General features: G+C 42.7%; 1 protein-coding gene across 1 annotated transcript in view; it reads left to right on the top strand.

The window, feature by feature from the left end:
* Nucleotides 1-22,935, top strand: part of BCL2 (BCL2 apoptosis regulator) — a 267,870-nt gene that overhangs the window by 208,016 nt on the left and 36,919 nt on the right. The gene's annotated exons all lie outside the window — the stretch shown is intronic.

Here is a 22,935-nt window from a genome sequence, read left to right as displayed (position 1 = left end):
CAAAACTACAAGACCCATGAGGCATAGCAAGACTCTGACAGTCACAAGCATGACACCCAGAGGCAGAGGCATGATGGGACTTGTAGTTTTGCAACAGCTGGAGGTCCGCTAATTGCATATCCCTGTTTTAGAGGTTTACAACCCATTTAAAGGTACCTTCATGGGATGATTGATAGCTGACAAATGAACTACCAAATGGGCTACCTTTACCTAGCTTTAAGAAGTGTTGCCAGATCTTGGTGGAGCACAGCTCTGTGGCTTGACTTTAAATGACATGCTTACCACTTCCAGTAGTTGGGCAATGGAAACATCAACTGTGATAACAAAGATGCTGACAGGTTCCCTTGAACATCTAGTAATTGAAATACATAAACATTTCCTTGCAATGCAACCACATATTTAGTAGAAAATCTCTTTCTAGAAAGCTGGGATTTAAAGCATGACCTACATGCCAGTTATGTTTTTTTTCTAACTGGTTATGTTCTGCTTGGGCTTTGAATACTATTAATCATACAGGGACTTTGAAGACTGGTAAAGATTAAATTGAAATGAAGGATTATGATAATCTTTTTATTCATTAGGACTTTGGTTTGGTTTCTTTATCGGCTTTGAATTTCCAGTAAGAATTTTTTTTTTGTCTCCTTAGCATGCTGACACCATGGGCATTTCTCAGCAGGGAGGAACTTTTCAGCAATTACTGTCTGCTAAATAAAAACGAAAGGTGAAATGCAATTACACAAATGATCACTTTGTAAAGCTAGGAGTTTATCATAAGTCATTTTGCATATTTAGGTTGACTTTATATTAGAAGAATTTACTGTCCTGAAAAACGTATCGTACGCCACACGGCACATTTACACAGGAATTAGTGGCTTATATAGACTGTGGCCTATCTAGACTTTGGAAATCCATGTGCCGTGCTGCAGAAGGCTTCCAGTTATTTCTGATCATAATGGACAGAGCACCAGAAAAAAGTGACAGTTGGACCAAAGGCACTAAACCACTTTATGGGCTAATAATTGTATGAGTTATTACCCCCCAGCACTGTTCTGCTAGCAGTTTTTTTTAAGACTATGGGGTTATTTACTAAAGTAAAATCCACTTTGCACTACAAGTATACTTGGAAGTGTAGTCACTGTAGATCCAAGGGGGGCATGCAAGGAAAATAAAAAACAGCATTTTAGCTTGCACATGATTGGATAATAAAATCAGCAGAGCTTCCCCTCATTTCAGATCTACTCCTTAGATTTACAGCGACTGCACTTCCAAGTGCACTTGTAGTGCAAATTGGATTTGCCTTTCGTAAATAACCCCTATGTTTTTTGTGCATGGCTACATAATATATGCTTTTTATGGAATTCTTGGAGGCAAGTTTTGTCCATCTTCCCATCTACTTTTTCTTTACATTCAAGGACACTCCCCGTTTACTTATGAGCATCCATAGCACATAAGTTGGATCTGGTATTAAAGCATACAACCTAGGTATTTGCATTGCATTTAAAACGTAGTTGATGTATTAACAATTACAGAGCTGCATTCATTTGTGATTGTTTTATCTGCGTAGAGTTCAGCTTAAGTGGCCACAGGGAAAGCACAGCATTTTGAACTACCTCAGTCTCAGAGCTTTGTTTCTCCCTATTGGACCCCCATTTTGGAGGTATGGTAGTTTGGCATACAGACAAGATATTGTTAAATAAGGGACTGGTGAGTAGAATATTTCACCTCATAATTTATTTTCTATTTAATGAAAACATGTGGGGCTGGCATTGATGCACAATTTTATTTGAAAATGCTATCTGCCTGGCTGTCATATTTACCCTCTTGTTTGACCTAGTTACAAGTATGTGGATTTAGAAAGTCAAATAACAGTCCCTGTCTTAAAGTATTGAAGTAGAAGGTCAGCATGACAGCCAAGAAGCTAGTATTTTCAGAAGGAAAGGAAAGCTATGGCAACCTCTATAAGTCTCTTATGACAGGTCTCCTTTAAATTCTGTTGTAACATCTTGAACAGTATCTACACATTTGTGCGATCTGACTCAGACCTCTAATACACCTCTGCAACACCAGATTACATGCAGTGATCTATTGCTTACTGTTGTGGCTTGTGGCTTCCTCTGGACTCCATTGGGAGTATGAGCTCTGTATATGGTTGGATAGAGAGTGTGGGCATGTGCGTACAGTACCAGCAAAGAATTGATCTTGAGAAGTATATGTGGTGCCAAGGAGGTGCTAAAGCTTTTAAAATAATCAATAACCTTTTGACTAAGCTTATTGTAGTATTTGTTGCTATGGGTTACTCTCATTGCACATTGGTTATTGTTACTGAGTAAGCCATATATATTGATTGTGTCTGTGTTTATATATATATATATATATATATATATATATATATATATATACAGTGGTGTGAAAAAGTGTTTGCCCCCTTCCTCATTTCCTGTTCCTTTGCATGTTTGTCACACTTAAGTGTTTCGGAACATCAAACTAATTTAAACAATAGTCAAGGACAACACAAGTAAACACAAAATGCAATTTGTAAATGAAGGTGTTTATTATTAAAGGTGAAAAAAAATCCAAACCATCATGGCCCTGTGTGAAAAAGTGATTGCCCCCCTTGTTAAAACATACTATAACTGTGGTTGTCCACACCTGAGTTCAATTTCTCTATCCACACCCAGGCCTGATTATTGCCACACCTGTTCACAATCAAGGCATCACTTAAATAGGAGCTGCTTGACACAGTAAGGTCCACCAGAAGATCCTTAAAAGCTACACATCATGCCGAGACCCAAAGAAATTCAGGAACAATTGAGAAAGAAAGTAATTGAGATCTATCAGTCTGGAAAGGGTTATAAAGCCATTTCCAAAGCTTTGGGAATCCAGCGAACCACAGTGAGAGCCATTATCCACAAATGGCGAAGACATGGAACAGTGGTGAACCTTTCCAGGAGTGGCCGGCCGCCCAAAATTACCCCAAGAGCGCAGCGACGACTCATCCAAGAGGTCACAAAAGACCCCACAACAACGTCCAAGGAACTGCAGGCCTCATTTGCCTCAGTTAAGGTCAGCGTTCATGCCTCCACCATCAGGAAAAGACTGGGCAAAAATGGCCTGCATGGCAGAGTTCCAAGGAGAAAACCACTGCTGAGCAAAAAGAACATCAAAGCTCGTCTCAATTTCTCCACAACACATCTTGATGATCCCCAAGACTTTTGGGACAACATTCTGTGGACCGATGAGACAAAAGTGGAACTCTTTGGAAGGTGTGTGTCCAAGTATATCTGGCGTAGAAGGAACACTGCATTTCATAAAAAGAACATTATACCAACAGTAAAATATGGTGGTGGTAGTGTGATGGTCTGGGGCTGTTTTGCTGCTTCAGGACCTGGAAGACTTGCCGTGATAAAAGGAACTATGAATTCTGCTGTCTACCAAGAGATCCTGAAGGAGAATGTCCGACCATCTGTTCGTGTACTCAAGCTGAAACGAACTTGGGTTCTGCAGCAGGACAATGATCCTAAACACACCAGCAAGTCCACCACCGAATGGCTGAAGAAAAACAAAATGAAGACTTTGGAGTGGCCTAGCCAAAGTCCTGACCTGAATCCTATTGAGATGTTGTGGTATGACCTTAAAAAGGCCGTTCATGCTCGAAAACCCTCTAATGTAACTGAATTAGGACAATTCTGCAAAGATGAGTGGGCCAAAATTCCTCCAGGACGCTGTAAAAGCCTCATTGCACGTTATCGCAAACGCTTGGTTGGGCCACCCTGCTAAGGGTGGCCCAACCAGTTATTAGGTTTAGAGGGCAATCACTTTTTCGCACAGGGCCATGATGGTTTGGATTTTTTTTCACCTTTAATAATAAACACCTTCATTTACAACTTGCATTTTGTGTTTACTTGTGTTGTCCTTGACTATTGTTTAAATTGGTTTGATGTTCCGAAACACTTAAGTGTGACAAACATGCAAAGGAACAGGAAATGAGGAAGGGGGCAAACACTTTTTCACACCACTGTATATATATATATATATATATATATATATATATATATATATATATATATATGTGTGAAAATTTTGCCTTTTGGTGTGGCCCAGTCAGAGCCCAGACCTTAACCCCATAGAAATGCTATGGAATGTCCTCAAGAAAGCTATTCATATCAGACACCTTTCAAATTTATCTAAACTGAAGTTTGTAAAGAAGAATGGTCAAAAATTCCTCCTGAACATTGTACTGGTCTCACCCAGAGAGCTACCGCCTGCATTTGCTTGATGATTCTGCTGCTAAAGGTGGTTAAGCCTGCTATTAATCTAAAAGGTTCACTTACTTTTTCCTCTGGCACTGTGAATGTTTAATGGGTATATTCAGTAAAGATATGAGAAATTAGAATTGTTTGCATTTTATCAGCTTAAGCACCTTGTGTTTGTCTATTGTCGTGAGTTTTATGAGGGTCAAATCAGATTTTATGGCAAATTACCGAAGAAAACCAGTCACTTCCAAGGGGCTCACATTATATATATATATATATATATATATATATATATACTGGGAACCAGCTATGTCACAGGCTAAAAAAGATCAGTCTCACCGACTTGCAGAGCTCAGAACTGCTGCCGCAGTTAAACAGCCCTTACCGTATATACTCGAGTATAAGCCTCTTTTTTGAGGCTGAAAGTGCCCCCCTCGGCTTATACTCGAGTCATCGCTGTCTGCCTGCTCGATCAGCGTGTCGAGCAGACAGACAGCGGACATTCTACCATTCAAACGCCGCGCCTCCGCCTTCGCCTGTGATAGGCGGAACACTGAATTTCCCAGCAGCCTGTGTTCCGCCTATCACGGACATCGTCTCATCCTCGTACTACGGACGAGGATGAGACGATGTCCGTGATAGGCGGAACACAGGCTGCTGGGAAATTCAGTGTTCCGCCTATCACAGGCGAAGGCGGAGGCGGAGGCGCGGCGTTTGAATGGTAGAATGTCCGCCGAGGCGCCGACGAAGAGCGGCGATCCTGGCAAGGCACGGGACGGAGGCAAGGCAAGGCACGGCACGGCACGGGACGGAGGCAAGGCACGACACGGGACGGAGGCAAGGCACGGCACGGGACAGAGGCAAGGAGGCAAGGCACGGGACGGAGGCAAGGAGGCAAGGCACGGGACACAGGCTCGGGACACAGGTAGGCTGGACACACACACACACACACACACACACACACACACACACACACACACACACACACACACGGACACACACACACAGGGATGGATGGATACACACACACACACAGGGATGGATGGATGGATGGAGACACACACAGGGATGGATGGATGGAGACACACACACACAGGGATGGATGGATGGATGGAGACACACACACACAGGGATGGATGGATGGATGGACACACACACACACAGGGATGGATGGATGGATGGATGGATGGACACACACACACACAGGGATGGATGGACGGACACACAGGGATGGACGGACACACAGGGATGGACGGACACACAGGGATGGACGGACACACACACAGGGATGGACGGACACACAGGGATGGACGGACACACAGGGATGGACGGACACACACACAGGGATGGACAGGCATGTCTCACCCTCGGCTTATACACGAGTCAATAAGTTTGCCAGTTTTTTTGGGGGTAAATTGGGGGCCTCGGCTTATATTCGGGTCGGCCTATACTCGAGTATATACGGTAATTTGTATCGCAGGTAACTTTCCCTGCTAGTAGGTTTCCAGGCAGGACACTGCCGTGCACTTTCACAGCTATTCACCATCCACAGTCTCCACTATACTCCTCCACACCCACCTACAACTTCCTATCTTGTTTTAAACCCACTTCCTCTGACAGGTGAGTTAACCCTTTTGTTCCCTTAAAGGGATCACAGTCCAAACAGAGGGGAAATAGTGTTCTTCCAGGACCCAGCCACAGCGTCCTGTACTATATATATATATATATATACATATATATATATATATATATATATATATATATATATATATATATATATGAGAGAGAGCGGTATAGATCTCTCTCTCTCTCTCTCTCTCTCTCTCTCTCTATATATATATATATATATATATATATATATATATATATATATATATATATATATATAGCTCAAACAAATGAAAGTAACACTTTTTAATCAGAGTAGCATAGCATCAAGTCAATTAAACTCCTGGGATATTGATCTGGTCAGTTAAAGTGTAAGTAACCCCCCTATCGTTTTTAGCCAAGGAAGCTGCCATCTTTGCCTCTGTTTAATCTACAACTGCCATGATGCTGCACATGTGATCAGTTATGACACCAGCCATTAGATGATTTGACAGTTTGGCTGAGTGCATGACCAATGTGAGTGTAACATTTCTGGCACATGCCGGAAATTAAACTGTTTTATGGATAGGTTTACATCCGTTTTACGTAGCAGAGAGGGTTGTTAATCAATTTCAGCTGCTTTGGTGTTAATGAAATGAAACAGGTGCACTAGATGGGCAAGAATAAGGCAACCTCCAAAACAGGAATAGTTTTACAGGTGGAGGCCGCTGACATAATTGTACCCTATATACAGGTAATATCTGGACCCTAGAGAGGTTGCTCAGGCAGTCCAACTCCTCCAGGATGGCGCATCAATATGTGCCATTGCCAGAAGGTTTGATGTGTCTCCCAGCACAGTCTCAAGAGCAGGAGATTCCAAGAGACAGGCAACTAAAGGTCACTAAACCGTAAGCAGGACCGGTATCTGCTCTTTTGTGCAAGGAGAAAAAGGATGAGCACCACCTGAGCCCTACAAAATGACCTCCAGGAGGCCACTGATATGACGATCTCTGACCAAACAATCATAAACAGACTTTATGAGGGTGGCCTGAGGGCCCGATGTCCTCTAGTAGACCCTGTGCTTACTGCTCGGCACCATGGAGCTTGAGTGGCATTTGTCATTGAACGCCAAAATTGACACTTCCGCCCCTGGCGCCATGTGCTTTTTACAGATGAGAGCAGGTTCACCCTGAACACATGTGACAGGTGTAAAAGGGTCTAGAGAAGCCATGGAGAATGTTGTGTTGCCTGTAACATTCAGCATGACCGGTTTGGTGGTGAGTCAGTGATGGTCTGGGGAGTTATATCCTTGGAGGGTCATACCTGCTAAACAATGGCACCCTGACTTCGATTAGGTATTTGGATGAAATCCTTGGACCCATTGTCAGACCTTAAACTAGTGCATTGGCTTTAGGGTTCCTCCTGGACAATGCCCAGCCTCATGTGGCAAGAGTATGGAGCTAGTTCCTGGAGGATGAAGGAATTGATACCATTGAATGGCCCCCACACTCGCCTGACCTAAATCCAAGAGAACACCTCTGGGACATTATGTTTTGGTCTATCTGATGCCACCAGGTGGCACCTCAGTCTGTTCAGGAGCTCAGTGATGCCCTGGTTCAGATCTGGGAGGAAATAGCCTAGGACACCATCCATCGTCTCATTAGGAGAATGCCCCGACGTTGTCAGGCATGCATACAAGCACATGGGGGCCATACATATCATTGAGTACCATTTTGTGTTGCTGCAATGAAATTTCAGCAAAATGGACTAGCTAAATGGACTAGCCTGCTGCATAATTTTTTCACTTTGATTTTCGGGGTGTCTTTGAATACAGCACTCTATAGGTTTATCATTTTTCATTTCCATCAAATGATGCGGCATCCTTTCGTTCCTAACACATTACTCGGCCCATATCAGTATAGATATCCAGCATGATATTTTTGAGCAGTGTATAATACTGTATATCAAATAAAAATTATTACATAAGATCAGAACTATGTGGTTTTAAAAATGTGCCCACGTTATATTTAAATTGTGCTCATTGTAAAAAAAAAAAAAAAAAAACCTGCAGTCAAAGGGAAAAAATGCAGGACAAATTTGTAAAACCGTTGTACTGGAAGCAACGAAATGTAGGCTTGGCTGACCTACAGTGAAACTGTTATTTCAATTTTTGTTTTGGTGTGCAGAAAACTTTATATCTGTATCTAACAATCGTCTGTTGGTCCCAATGAAAAATGTGATTTGGCTCATTGTTGTAGGAGAAAACATTCAAGCATTTTTTTAATGAGAATTTTGACCTTTACATTTGCATATGCCCATTGTCTAGTTGTGTAGAGATGTCACTGAACTGGCTGCCTCTGAGATTATGAGATAATAAAAAGTGTTCAAGCTCTTAGCACATATTAGAGGGAGTCTTTCACTAGCTATACTTCTAGAGCATGATTAAAGATGCAGGCCCTATTCTGAATATTATTTTTTTATGGCATGCATGACTAGGAGGGTGTCCTCTGCCTATATGATATGTGCTGAAAGATTCAAACCCCTTTAGACCACTAAAGAGTGCACAATGAACTTTTGGGGTCCATTCATACTTAAAGAGGCTCTAAAGGCAAAGGCTTGCTATTAAGGGCACGCAGCAGGGGGGAGGATCCAGGGCAGCCATTGGGGACCCAAAAAGAAGAGGATCGGGGTTGCTCTGTGCAAAACTATTGCATAGAGAAGGTAAATATAACATGTTTGGTATTTAAGAAAAAAACTGCAAACCTACAGTGGTGTGAAAAAGTGTTTGCCCCCTTCCTCATTTCCTGTTCCTTTGCATATTTGTCACGTTTAAGTGTTTCGGAACATCAAACCAATTTAAACAATAGTCAAGGACAACACAAGTAAACACAAAATGCAATTTGTAAATGAAGGTGTTTATTATTAAAGGTGAAAAAAAATCCAAACCATCATGGCCCTGTGTGAAAAAGTGATTGCCCCCTAAAACTAATAACTGGTTGGGCCACCCTTAGCAGCAACACCTGCAACCAAGCGTTTGCGATAACGTGCAATGAGGCTTTTACAGCGTCCTGGAGGAATTTTGGCCCACTCATCTTTGCAGAATTGTCCTAATTCAGTTACATTAGAGGGTTTTCGAGCATGAACGGCCTTTTTAAGATCATACCACAACATCTCAATAGGATTCAGGTCAGGACTTTGGCTAGGCCACTCCAAAGTCTTCATTTTGTTTTTCTTCAGCCATTCGGTGGTGGACTTGCTGGTGTGTTTAGGATCATTGTCCTGCTGCAGAACCCAAGTTCGTTTCAGCTTGAGTACACGAACAGATGGTCGGACATTCTCCTTCAGGATCTCTTGGTAGACAGCAGAATTCATAGTTCCTTTTATCACGGCAAGTCTTCCAGGTCCTGAAGCAGCAAAACAGCCCCAGACCATCACACTACCACCACCATATTTTACTGTTGGTATAATGTTCTTTTTATGAAATGCAGTGTTCCTTCTACGCCAGATATACTTGGACACACACCTTCCAAAGAGTTCCACTTTTGTCTCATCGGTCCACAGAATGTTGTCCCAAAAGTCTTGGGGATCATCAAGATGTGTTGTGGAGAAATTGAGACGAGCTTTGATGTTCTTTTTGCTCAGCAGTGGTTTTCTCCTTGGAACTCTGCCATGCAGGCCATTTTTGCCCAGTCTTTTCCTGATGGTGGAGGCATGAACGCTGACCTTAACTGAGGCAAGTGAGGCCTGCAGTTCCTTGGACGTTGTTGTGGGGTCTTTTGCGACCTCTTGGATGAGTCGTCGCTGCGCTTTTGGGGTAATTTTGGGCGGCCGGCCACTCCTGGGAAGGTTCACCACTGTTCCATGTCTTCGCCATTTGTGGATAATGGCTCTCACTGTGGTTCGCTGGATTCCCAAAGCTTTGGAAATGGCTTTATAACCCTTTCCAGACTGATATATCTCAATTACTTTCTTTCTCAATTGTTCCTGAATTTCTTTGGGTCTCGGCATGATGTGTAGCTTTTAAGGATCTTCTGGTGGACCTTACTGTGTCAAGCAGCTCCTATTTAAGTGATGCCTTGATTGTGAACAGGTGTGGCAATAATCAGGCCTGGGTGTGGCTAGAGAAATTGAACTCAGGTGTGGACAACCACAGTTATAGTATGTTTTAACAAGGGGGGCAATCACTTTTTCACACAGGGCCATGATGGTTTGGATTTTTTTTCACCTTTAATAATAAACACCTTCATTTACAAATTGCATTTTGTGTTTACTTGTGTTGTCCTTGACTATTGTTTAAATTGGTTTGATGTTCCGAAACACTTAAGTGTGACAAACATGCAAAGGAACAGGAAATGAGGAAGGGGGCAAACACTTTTTCACACCACTGTATATGCCACATACACATGACCGGACATTCCAGCAGATTAGGTCCGACGGAATCAGTCCGTCAGACAGTCCGATTGTGTGTGGGCTAATCCGATCATTTTTCGTTATAAAAATCCGACAGACCTAGAAATAGAACATGTTTCAAATCTGACAGACTCAATTCCTATCAGAAATCCATTCGTCTGTATGCTGGTCCGACAGACCAAATACGACACAAGGGAAGCTATTGGCTACTGGCTATTGAATTTCTTTTTTTTAGTCCTGTCTTACGTCATCATGTTCAAAAGGAATGGACTGTGTGGTCAAGTCCGTTTGTTCGGAAGTCCGTTGGAACTCTGCAGAAAAGTCCATCGGGAAGTTCGTCGGACCAAGTCTGTCAGAAAGTCCGGTCGTGTGTATGCGGCATTAGAATCACTCTATGGACTGGTTCACTTTGATGCAATTTCAGATGTGGCTTGGGTCAAACCGACTCACTTGAAAATGGAAGTAACATAGAATTCAAAAACCACATCCAGAATGCAACCAAAGTCGCGTCAACGTCACACTACATAATCACTTTGCTGTAGTGTGAACCGAGTGTAAGCATTCCATTGTGATATGTCAATACACAAGTGTTAACACTTGCATTAAGGTGCATTTTATTCAAGCAGCCCATTCATTATGCTGCCAAGGTACCACAACAGATGAAAAAACATACATGACCCTTTTTGGCTGCAATGAGTCGTGTTCTAAAGTACTATTTATTTTGGTCGCATTAACAATGAATGGCACTGCAATGCATTGCACAAAAAGCAGATGAGTGCGGAAATGTACATTAACGTGTGCAACTTGGTAAGCATTGCTTCAAACACAAGCTTGAATTGGCACTTAAAACTGACCTAAACCCTCCTATTGTTTTCAGCCAAAGAAGCTGCCATCTTGGCCTCTGTTTGATCATAAACTGCCATAATGCTTCACATGTGATCAGTTATGACACCAGCCGGTTTGACAGTTTGGTTGAAAGCGCAACCAATGTGACAGTACATTCCCGACATATGCTGGCAACTTCCAGACATGTGTAACTTTTTTTGAACCTGTTAAATCTATGGGTCATGTTCCATTTTAAGGTTAGCTAGGCTGAGTTTACAAGTTTATTTGAATGTAGGAGGGAAGGACAGGAGTGGGGACGCAGCCGGTGCCACCTTATCATGGGAGATAGCAGATGGCATAGGTTTACTAAACAGTCCAAACTTCAGGTCCCTTAGTCATTGGCTGGCAGCAGAGAATTCCTTATCCGTGGTTACCGAGGCATGGCCTGGTGTCGATCCATGGCCTGTTGAAGGCCGGGCCGCGTGACAAGTGGCAGGCAACATCAGAGCGGGCTAGAATAACATCCACTGCCACCCTCCAACCACCAGGGGACACCCACTTACCTTCTGCGTGCACCATTACTTATTTCCCTCTCTGTGGTCACCTTACCTATGGAGAAGAAGAACGGGTGAGGAGATCCGAGCCAGGGTCAAAGAGCACTGGTTGACAGCTTCCTCCCCCCCTGGAGGTGACAGACAGTGAACTTTTCCATGGTGATTGCTGGCAGATGTAACAGCAACCTGGGTAATTAACCCTTTATGCGCATTTGACCATTTATATTCTGATGGTCCACAACATTCTGGTAAGAGCCACTTGTGTGCACGGAGGTGAAGTTGGACATTTGCTTGGACATTATTTTCACTAGGAGTGGAAGATTTTTTTGTTCTTGGTGCTTTTGGACACTTTCTATTTTTATTTATTTATATTCATTTGTGTATGGTTTATCTTGTTTTTTCACTATTTGACAATTGGTGGTAAAGTTAATTATGAATTGCACATATTTAATTTAGTTTTTAAATATATAGAGCTGCACATTTGAGCTACAAGGGAAGTGACAGACTGTCCCAACCCCCATAAACCTCCATGCCCCCCTTGGTCCGTGGAGGAGTTGTCATCGGTGAGTCCGGTCCCTGGTGTAGCATAGATTGGGAACTGAGTAAATGGATCCTACCCTATTAACCGGGAACATGCATTTGCTCCCACAGGTCATAATACAATGATATCATGACTGCAACAGCATCATTGTGCATACAGAACAGAATCCAGGGATTTTGCTAGGTGGGAAAAAGACCAGGGGCTTCAGCCCGCAGGTAAAGTGGGGGATGGGAGTGAGGTAGGGTGGTCGGGCTCGGGGAGGGCTCGCTTGCTTAACACTGAACTACCTGACATACACTGACCTTCCTGACATATACTGACCTATCTAAAACATATACTGACCTATCTGGCGCACACACTGACCTCGCTGACATACATGACTGACCTACCTGAAATACATGACTGACCTATCTGAGATACACAGGTTGTTGCTGCTCAGTGCTCAGCCTTACCTATAGTGTGCGACACTCAGACAGCCCTGCAGGCACCAGGCAGCCAGAGCCAGAATAAAAGAGCCGCCCGCCCATTTACACAGAGCGCGGCTCAGCGGGGATGTCCCAGTGCCCAGTGAGGCCACAGTGTCATTCCTGCCTCCTCCTGGTCCCAGCAGCGCCTATGATGGATGTCACACGTCCCACAGTCTCGGCATTGGACAAGTGTGACGTCCGTCATAGGAACCGGGTTCCAGAGGTAGGACTTTTTGTACGCTGGCAGGAGATCATTCCCTGTTGCCTCAGCTTGGGGCTAATAATGCATTTAGGGACTTTGAGACCCGGCGGTTTTTGGGGGCAGCCCCAGCCCCTGTCAGCCCCACCCTGACAGAATCCTTCACATATTTCTTTGCAAAGGGATCCTTCCAATCATAACCACTGACTGTATATTGAGGGTGTCTAGTAGCCTCCTGTAAGTACACTTACAATGTACATAGCACTCCAGACCAGGCAATTGAGGTGTTCAGGCCCCATCCTCCTGATAAGAGTGCTACTGCAACCTGCTCAGATGGAATGCATTAACAAATTTGCTTTCTAATCCACTTTAGCTTACAGCACAAGATTCAACCCAAAATTGTAGGGAGAGTTTTAAAGTATCATATTTCAGTAGTGTAAAAAAACATGAAGGGTGGATGGTGGTTAACCAAGAAAATTATTACTTAACCTTCAGACACTGGCTGTGTGACCGAAATGTTTCTGCCAGACACATGATGGATTAAATGTATGTTTCTAGGAAGTCAAGAATTGTTATCAATGAGTATTGTAATCTCAAGCGAGAAGCGTTCATATTCCTGGTTACTTAAGGCATTACGCAAGCTGTTTCCTATGCAGTGGATAAAACAATAGGCTTGTACTGTCACCCCCCGATGTTACATAAAGCACCAAATATAAGCCTCTGACACTGCTAGCCTAGTATGAATGACTGCCTGTTCTGTAATGGGAAGCGGATAACTACTGTGCTTTACATTGGACTAAGCCAGATAGCTGTATCCTGTGTGCTTATTGTAACATGACTGAATACCTTCCTAAAAGACAGTTACAGGATGCTTGTATCTCTGGAAGTTATAGGTTACAAATAATATTTAAAGTGGATCTTCACTGCATCTGAACACCACAAATCAAAAACACTAGCTCAATTTTAATATTCAAAGCAAACTCCCCCATCCATCCATATCTGTTTGCTTTATTTTGTTGGGAAATCACTTTAAAAAACAACCCCCTAGGATTTCCAGATGTGCCCATCTTCAGTAAGGGCAAATGATTCACTTAACATTTACTTCCTGGAATCCACCAGCCTAATGCCCCGTACACACGATTGCAATTTTGGTCGGAAAAAGCTCTGATGGTTTTTCCAACGGGATTCCGCTCAAGTTGTCTTGCATACACACGGTCACAAAAAAGTTCTCGGAACTTTTAACCGTCAAGAGCACGGTGAGGTACAACATTACGACGAGCCAAGAAAATTAGGTTCAATGCTTCCAAGCATGCGTAGGAATTTTGCACGTCTGAATTTGTACAGACGATCGGAATTTCTGATCGGAACTTTTTCAGACCGAAAAATTGAGAACATACTCTCAATCTTTTGCTGGCTGAAATTCCACCAGCAAGTCCTTCGGAGCATACACACAATCGCATTTTCTGACCAAATACCTCTTCAAACTTTTGCTGGCGGAATTTCTGATCGTGTGTACCGGGCATTAGTTCAAGCATGCATGCAGTAGGGTATGCTTAGCTTAGAAAACCCCTTTTCATCTCCTCCACTCCTGTAACCCAGTAACCCAGTTGTTGGCCCTCCTGAGGACACCTGAGACGCATGAAATAATTTGCCTAGGCAAGAAACTAGGAAGTAACTGAAGAAATTTAAAAAAAGTTTAAAACAAGTAGACATGATATACTTTCCTATCTATTTTTAAATGCTAGCAGCATAAGAATTAAAAATAATCAATGTTTATTGAGTGTTAAAGTTCCACTTTAAGTAGGTCTAAACCCTAAATGGATGATCTTTAGTTTTCTAAAGCACTGTATATCATAATCAATTACATTTCCCACAAAATATTGTCTTCGTCTTTTTTTTTTTTGCCTTTCTCAGACTGCACTGGTGCAAAAGTGACATACGGTTTCAGTGCAGCTGTGATTTTGAAAAAGTGTTTGGACCTTTTTCCTGTGTTTCCTGCAGGTATAGTAACCCATTAAAATTAATAGGCTGCTGTGACTTTGGATGGGTTCACAGCAGCCTATTCGAATGAATGGGCTGCTCTGAACCTAGCCAAAGAGAAACCTAATTTTAACCTCTGTCTTACTTGGTCTTCAAATAACATACTCCCCTTCCTAGTGAGTCCAGCTTCATCCTGCAGTAATCCACTGAAAGTCACTGCACCTGGAGTCCGGCACCTCCATCTACTATGCTGACGTTATCAGGAGGCTGGTTGTCACTTCCTGGTCCTAGCAGCCATCTAATGATGCTCTACTGCTGATGCAGCTTAGACTCCTCCTAGGAAGCCTCTATAATAAAAGAGAAAGGCCACGTAACGTAAAACCACCCATAAAAAGGAATTTATTAAGCCTTAGCACTTACAAACATACAGAAGTAACGCAGCATATCGCATCATAAAGTACCATGGAATTCCAGCATCAAAGATGACCGCTGTTCCTGCACACATGCTCAGTATTGTGTTTCTGGGTCCGCTCTACCGGTTTTGTCACAAATGACATCAAGGTCTTCTTTTTTTCTTTCTATTTACATACTTGTGAACCTACAACTTTACTTGCCTGGGGCCCAACTTGCAGAAAGCAATGGTACACATTTGCAAACCAGGAAAGTCAAAGCTTACCTGCATAATTGGTCCACATCATCAAAATAAGTAAAAATACTATGACATGACAACTGGCATTTTTAGAAGCAATGGCATATTCATGTTTTTCTCATAAAGTGTACCCTTAAAGAGGCAGATTAGAAAATAGAGGGCTTGAAGGCGAGTGTAATTTTACAAAATTTATTTTTCCCCAATTTTACACAATTTTTAAAATCTGAAACAAATGCCTCTCGACGCCACCGGACACTTGGTTACTATAGGACACAGAAGGGAAGCAGAGGCTGGCTGAAGATGTCACTGCAGTGAAGCACCAAGCATCCGACACTCCTGTAAGTGTTTCATCAAGCTTCTCTCTTCAACCCTATGAAGTTTGTCAGCATGGAAGTGGGACAGGTAAGGTAAGTATTTGTTTCAGATCTGAAAAATTGAAACTTTACCTTCCTATCACACCATTGTACTATTTATTTTCTTGGATAACCACTTAAAACCTAAATCCGGCCATAGATGGTTCGAATCTCCGCCAGTTCAGCAGGGACTGGGCAAAATTTGATCGATCTATGGGCAGGCTGTTTGTACTCAAGTCAATCCATTGACCCACTTGGGTACAACCAGCATGTCAGATTTCTAGCATTTGATTATTGCCAACAGCTATATGCGCTAGCTATAATCAAGGCGTTCTCTCAGCGGGAACAGCTCCCCCCCCCCAGTGGAAAACAATAGCTCTGCAGGAGGGATTCCCCCATCAACAATGATTGAGCTGTTGGGGGAATCGAGTGATTATCTTTCCTGCAACCTGTTGTTGCAGGAAAGAAAATCGCATACTCTAAGGCTTGCCTAAACATTAAGATTACATGCATGTGCCAGTTTGGCAGTAGCTAGTTTGCTGCATTTAGAGTCTGCTAATTCACTTTAGTTGTAGTGTAGGTTAGTTCTAGTTTACCTAATCCACTTTAGTTTAAGTTTAGGTCATTTAGCTGCTGCCAGTTTTTGTGTGGCCAAAAGCTCCACAGAAATGCTGATCCTGGATGGACTCTGTGTCCAAAGTCGGTCAAAGGCTCTGTTCACATTAACCAATCGGATGAGCAGTTACATGAAAACCGCAGGGGCTCCATCCATTGATTTGTGCATCTGTTTGCAGGCAGGCAGTGTTTACAACCGCTGGCAAGAATTTACTGTTTCTTGTCAACGGCCACCCCTGGCCGCTGCTAAACTGCCCTGTGACTATAACCTTATAGTGGTGTCTTTGTTGCCTGTTGATTGAGCTGCTTTTCTCTTTATTTTGTGACAGTGCTTTATCGTACAGTTGTAATGTGATGTATGTACTGTCACTTGCAGACAGCTCAGCAAGAGATTTAAACAATGGCATGTGATCTGAAAAATGATGTGCCTCCTCTAACAATATAATTAGCAAACTTTCCTAAATTAGTAGATGAAACGAGTAGAAATCTGCCTGTCACACTGTGTTTCAATATAAAATTCTAAGTACAGCGTGCCTGAAACCTTGTGCTTCTCAGCTGACCTGATAAGGCAACCCAAACTTACCATGGCTGGTTATAAGGCCACTTTAAGCAGGTTCTTCTTGGAAAAGAATGGTCTTTGCAGCTGTCAGGCTGTGCCTGGGTCACAAAGCCTCGTCTTTTTTTACCAAATGAATGTTCAATTGCATCTTCAACAGAGTTAGAGCACAATAGCTACAGTATCCCAGCACCCAACAAATAAGTAATTGTGAAAGCTAAGCTTCCTGTTTTCAAATAAACCATCTTCCAGGATATTTTTCCTTTAAGCTAAAATAAATTAGAATTATCCTGATCATACATAAATAAAGAAAAGATTAAGGTCAGATTATAAAAATGCTTTTACAGTTGGGAGCTCCCTCTCCCCAGATTTAGCCGTAGGCATTTCTATTTCTTATGCATTTATTTCTGATTATTGTTTTTTATTTTTTTAAATGACGTCTTCTTGCAGCCATTTAAAAGGCTTATAAAGACATTGATATCTACGTTGAAAATTTGTAGTGATGCTATTAACCTAAATGCTGGGGCTAATATATATCTGTATAACTATGGCTTTTTACTTTTCGAAGGAGTAACCCTTGAGAATAGATGCTATTGACAGAAGACGCACCTTTTTTTTCTGCATTTTTGGTAAATCCATAGCATTTTGTCGTTATTTTTTATAAGAGAAGCATATGTTTTAGTATATCATTGTGAAATGCCTACTCTTCTTGTTTCGGTTTACTATTTACAGGATACCAATTTAACAGTGTGGTACACCAGTATGTCAGTGTCAGTGTTTCATTCCATGCAAAGTGTTATCTTTCAAAGCACAGGAAGTTTTACACACTGAAATCAAGGTGGTGTTTGCTTTTGAAGCAGCAGTTCTAGGAACATAGCCCAGCCTTTCATTGTCTCTTTTCTTGTGTCTGTTCTTTTTCTTGATAAGTGGAACTCTATTAAAGGGTCTCTGTTTTATCCCCTGCTGTGCTCTGTGGTTCCCCCTGCTGACTTCTATTTGTAGTGAGGTAAGGGTTGGCAGGAGGAATCATAGAGCCACAGCGGGGTACCAGGAGATATATACTCCCATAAGTGTCTTTTTTTTGGAAGATTCTTTAGCAGGCCTTTTCTCTTCGCTGCGTTAATTAATAATTGAATAATTTCCCTTGGGAGTTAATCATTTCTATTGGGATTAATAAAGTTATTTTAATCTTAAGCTGAAGTGAATAGTGGTACTTGTAGCCGGAGAGGTGAGTATCTATGATGAGCTTTAGTTTAGATATTACTTTTAGCAAAAGGCTCACTTCAAAGCTAAGTCAAACTGCTAAATTAATAAGCACAGTCAAACTGCTAAATAGATATGAGCGTCAGTCAAACTGCTAAATATATGGTTAAATGCATATGTCAGCTGTTTGCCTGTTGGCTGCTATCCTTTTTCAGCCTTCCTTGTGATCCAAGTCCACCTCCAAGTCACCAAAACCAGGTCATGGGCATCCTTCAGTCTACACCGGTGATCTCCAAACTGCAGCCTGCTGGCCGAATGTGGTCCTTTGTTTGCCTTTATCTGGCCCTCTGGGCAATGTTTTTCCCAATGAAATGAGGCACTATTCCTCCCACAGCAGTCATGAGGCACCATTCCTTACTCTGACACCAATAGTGGAGCACAATTCCTTGCACTGACACCACTGACGGGGCACTAGTCGTCCTACTAACACCATTGATGAAGCACCATTCCATACACTACACCAAAGTGTGGTACAATTCCTTGCACTGACAACATTGGTGATTCCAACGCACACGTTCCTGTAAAAGGGCTCTATAAAAAGGTGGGTGCTGAAGCGACCACCTGCTGTAACCGTGAACGATCAAAGCTAGAGATGTCACAAGCACACTATGGGTCTCCAGTTTTGGAGACCCATGGTGTCCTGGTGACATCTCTCGCTTTGACATGATTGATGAGGCACCATTCCGTCCACTGATACCAATAGTGAGGTACCATTCCTTCTACTGACACCAACAATGGAGCACTTTTCCTTCTACTGACAACAAAGATAGGGCACTATTCTTTCGAATGACACCAACAGTAGGCCCCTATTCCTTCCACTAATACGAATGATGGTATACTATTTCTATTTCTATATTATATTCTATCCCACTGACCACCAAACTGATGACATTAGGGTTGATTTACTAAAACCAGAGAGTGCAAAATCTGGTGCAGCCCTGCATAGAAACCAATCAGCTTCCAGTTTGTTTTTGTTTTTTGGCAAAGCTGAAGTTAGAAGCTGATTGGATACCATGCACAGTTGCACCAGATTTGGCACTCTCCAGTTTTAGTAAATCAACCCCACTGCCTATTCCCACTGACACTGGGGCATTTTCTACTCCCACGTGCCACAGTCCTCAGCCCCTCCCCCCCCCCTTCATCTTTGAAGGACAGTCAACTGGTCCCTTGTTCACAAAGTTTGGAGCCCTCTGGTTTACACTGTTGTTTGGAGGAGGGTACATGCTGATGTCACCATGCTGTGTACTAGGAGGATGGGCTTCTGTTGTTTGTTTTTATGTGCAACTTTTAAACATACCAAATGTAAGTGCAATAGTTTTTTATAAATTAAATCAATTGGACTGTATTACACTATGGTCAGTCTTTTTTTCTGGGTCAATTGTTGAATGTAATGATCACAGACTCCATAAATGGTGCCAGGGCTTTGGAGATCTACAGCCATTCGTCCTGTGATACTGTGATACTCAGCCAGAGATTGTCTGTGAAAGCTAAAGGCCTCGGCTGGACTATAGCCAAATGCCTTTTTTGCTTGCCATCCGGTAAGCAGCTTTTTCTTAAGGTGGCGGGGCACTTTTTGGTTGGAATCACTGTGGGGCCACTGAGAAGAGGATTTATTCCATCCTTTATGTTGATCAATAACATGCTGTTCTAAAGAATTTTCCTGCAATATTTGGGACTATTTAGCACAGCTTCTCTTATTTTCTATCTATTATTGTGTGTATCTCGCTTCAAGCTACTGCTTTGTTTATATTATTCATTTATGTTGGTACACTAGCGCGGTTTCATGCCTTACACTGACGGGGCGGGAATGCGCTGTCTCTCTGCCCGGGGTTCTTGGCTCTTGATTGGATAAATTGATAGCTGCGCAGCCATCGGCTCCTGCTGCTGTTAATCAACTCCAATGATGTGAGTGCCAGGGGGCGGGCCGAGTCATCCATTCGGGGGCTATGGACGCCAAATGCTGGACTCGGGAGCACGCCCACAATGCAACCCCCTCAGGAGCGCGCTTCTCCTAGGGGGTTATCTGATGTGTGGGGGAGGAGCCACGAGACCCGCTGGGGGACCCCAGAAGAGCAGGTTTGGGGGCCACTCTGTGCAAAATGAGCTGCACAGTGGAGGTAAGTATGATATGTATGTTTGTTTAAAAAAAAAACGAACCCTTACAATCACTTTGATACAGATTTAGACTAGTTGTGCATTAAAATACATTAAGCAGACCTGTTATGGGAAAAAACAACTACTACTGCTGACCTGAAAATGCTAGTTGCCCAGCCATTATACTATGTCATTGGATTTAATACCTACTGAGTCATTGATCAAGAACAAAAGTCAGCAGCCATCAGCTGTGGAAGTTTGAATGTGATTGGTGGTAACCAAAAGAGAAAGGAAGTGACACGGCCCTCAAAGTACACTACTGGCCTCCTACTGATCCTCAGGGGAGGTGCATGTGCCTGTTCTTCAGGGGATTCCATTGACCTTGGATCAGGGAAATTAATTGAACTTTCTGATTTTAACACATCTGACATGTTTTCTTGATACCATCAATAGCTCACTAGATGCTCACTTTTTACTCCTTTTTTGCACTTTAAATCTAATATCTTGTCAAAGATATCTGAATATGGAAACGGATGAATAGAGCTGAATGCTGGTATTACCAAAATAGTTTTATGGACACATTTATACAAAAGCAAAAAGCTTTTAATAAAGCTCACAGAAGTCTTTAGTTTAGCTCCTACTGTGTTACCATCTGCCTGGCACAATATGGAAATGAATGTCTTTTCAACACTGCCATCAATTTGCATACTCTGTTGGGTTGATTAAAGTCAAGTGCTGTGATTGGGTTACAGAATGTTAAAAGAATTACCTGAAAATTATTTCCTGAAACATTGGAATTTCAATGAAAAATCAAACACCATTTGTTCATTTGGTGGGGACCGCTTTTTAAATGTTTATACCAAAAAACGAACCATGCACAGTGTGTTATTGAAGCAATGGTTAGTGCATACTTGTAAGCAGCTCTGGGTTTCCACCCAATTGCAATAAACATGTTGTCTGACACTGAGTGCTGGGTAGGCTGTGTTTATCACACACACACACAGCAAAACAGACCACACAGCTGAGGTTAGACGACACTAAATTGGCAGAGGAATAATAATCAACAAGAGATTTGTATATGAGTATGAAGAGGAGGAAGTGAGCTTTACTGGAGAGAAAACAATCATCTTATGGATTAATGGCATTTAGTAAATTAATGATCATGAACAATAACATGTACTATGGATAGGTGACATCTTGTCATATGACTAGTGAGCAAAAGGGTGACAAATTCAGTTCTTTATTGAAAAAGTTTTTTTTTCACATTTGCTGTTACCATTGAAAAAAGTATACAGGATATTTAAATAAACATTTCTTTTTCATACATCATGAGACACAGAGTTAAGCTAATGTTTATTACCTGCTGGTTATACTTCATCATCAGGTGAATGGACACTGGTAGACCAAAGGTCTTTAGACAGGAAGTGATCCCCCATTTGACACAGGCTTTATATGCTTAGATAAATGGTACCCGAGCCTTGCAAAGAATACTCAAGATCCTCCAAGGTTTTGCCTGTAACGTGGCCTCCGGGCACTGGACCCTGCGGAGTGGAAATCCTGGATGCCACAGCGCTAAGGCATTTCCTGCAGGGTGCTATACAGGTCCAAGGGAGTGTAGCTTAAACATGAAAAGAGTACCCAGTCCTTGAAGGTCCAAGTGAGAGGAACCCGCCATGAAGGGTGAAGATTGGGTCCTTAGTTTCTAAGTGGCCCTTCTCCTGGACGGGTAAGTGAAACCCCTTTATTTTATTATTGTGGGGTGTCCACAATCAGTCAGGCAAGCTAAAAGCTGGACACCTGTGTGCAGTGACCATACGGGGAGTTTTGGGCTAGCTGTGGGTGTTTGTAAAGTGTACCTTTTTTGCTTATGTCTGGCTGTTATTTACCTGTATGATGGCACACAATGGTGTGCCATTTTGCCTTGGTTCACCACGGCGCACGTGCATTCACAAGAGCACCGCTGGGCTCAGCAGTTTGTTTGGTGGCCATGGCGCACACGGCCTCGCCGCACATGCACTGTAGTCTTTATCTTGGCGCACAAAGATTTGTGTTGTACGCGAATACAATTACGCCCATTCGCCGGGACTGCGCACAGAATGCTCTGGCGCACACCCAGCTTATTTTAACTGTGTAGGCCAAGCATGTGGTGCTTCCAGAAGGCAGCTGTGGGACACAGAGCAGGCTCTGAACAGACACTTGCAGTGGTTCATTTTTCCTTACCCGAGTCACCAGGTGTTGCTTAGCAGGATTTTTGCATAGGGGCTTGGTGAGTTCTATTAAAGGGTCTCCCTTCTGAGGTGTGTTAATACCACACCCAAGCACTCTTTTTGGCTATTAAATGTCTTCCAAAAAGAGGAGTGGGACTAACACCACAGGGAAGGGCACACCTATGTCGTCAGTAGTTCTTGATGAACCTAGTCGTATCCCTAGTGTTGTATCCCTTGAAGGACCAGAGGCTTCCGGGCAATTTGAGCCGCTGAGCCTATCTGGTATTGTGCCTACAGTCAACACTGATGCTTCACCCTTTATCACTAAGGATGAACTGTCCTCAGCCATAGCCGGGTTAGAGCACAGGATTTCTGGCATAAT

Source organism: Lithobates pipiens, unplaced genomic scaffold (genome assembly GCF_037356315.1).
Source record: "Lithobates pipiens isolate NorthernLeopardFrog02 unplaced genomic scaffold, aLitPip1_a1.2 Scaffold_19, whole genome shotgun sequence".
NCBI lineage: Eukaryota > Metazoa > Chordata > Amphibia > Anura > Ranidae > Lithobates > Lithobates pipiens.
The sequence above is the reverse complement of the archived record's forward strand: the minus strand, read 5'-3'. Positions and strand labels throughout refer to the sequence as shown.